Source organism: Apium graveolens, chromosome 10 (assembly GCF_009905375.1).
Source record: "Apium graveolens cultivar Ventura chromosome 10, ASM990537v1, whole genome shotgun sequence".
NCBI lineage: Eukaryota > Viridiplantae > Streptophyta > Magnoliopsida > Apiales > Apiaceae > Apium > Apium graveolens.
In genome coordinates, this window is record NC_133656.1 from 101745437 (window position 1) to 101746383 (window position 947).

The window sequence follows — 947 nt, forward strand, 5'->3', positions numbered from 1 at the left end:
TAAGACCATTCACCGCATAGAGTAGAGGACCCTAGGTAGGATTCACCGCTTATCCCCACAGCGTGACTTGGTGAGTAGACACGAGGTTATCAGGGTTGTGGTCCACGCTATGAGGCGGATTTGTGATGTTGCTCGTGGCTAGTAGACACTGTTAGTAGTTGGTTGTTGTTCCTCGGCGGTGGTACTTAGTTATTTTGTGATAGTTGTTTTGGGTTGTTATCTTTGATAGTGCCACCAGCTAAGGATTATTGTATTAAGGCAAATTGTACTTTTATTATTCAGTATGTTGTACCCAGACCAGGCGTATGGCCAAATTATGTATAATTATCGTGTTGATTAGTTGCGATTTCTAGATTGTGGTTTAATCTTCTTTCATACGTGCATAATTACATAATGTCATAACAAATTAGGAAGCATGAGGATTGGCAAATGAAAACAACCTAAATAAGTTTATGTAACAGGAAAATGACGCCAAGGAGAATAGTAACAAGAACTCGCCCGGCTGCATCTGGCGGCCAGGGTAGTAATAATGAACAAGGGCATCGAGCACAGACCTCACCATTAAGAATTAACGAAGAACGAAATGAGTATGATGATGAGGACTATGAAGAGTCAGAGGCTAAAGATACTCAGGGGATGGAAATGCCAGTGAACCCTATGGAGCAGTTTGTAGAACTTCTAAGGCAGAACCTGCAACAGCAACGACCACCCCAGCAACCCTAGCAGGCCATGGCTAATGCATTTAAATCTTTCAAGTCGGTCAAGCCCCCAGAGTTTCAAGGTGTTGCTGACCCAGTTCAGGCCAGGGCTTGGCTGAAAGAGGTAGAAAAGACCTTTGAGCAAATTGGCACTGAGGAAGCCCACAAGACTAATTTTGCCACTTATCTCTTAAAGGGTGAAGCTAACTATTGGTGGGAAGCCAAGAAAAATATGGAGCCCCAAGGGAT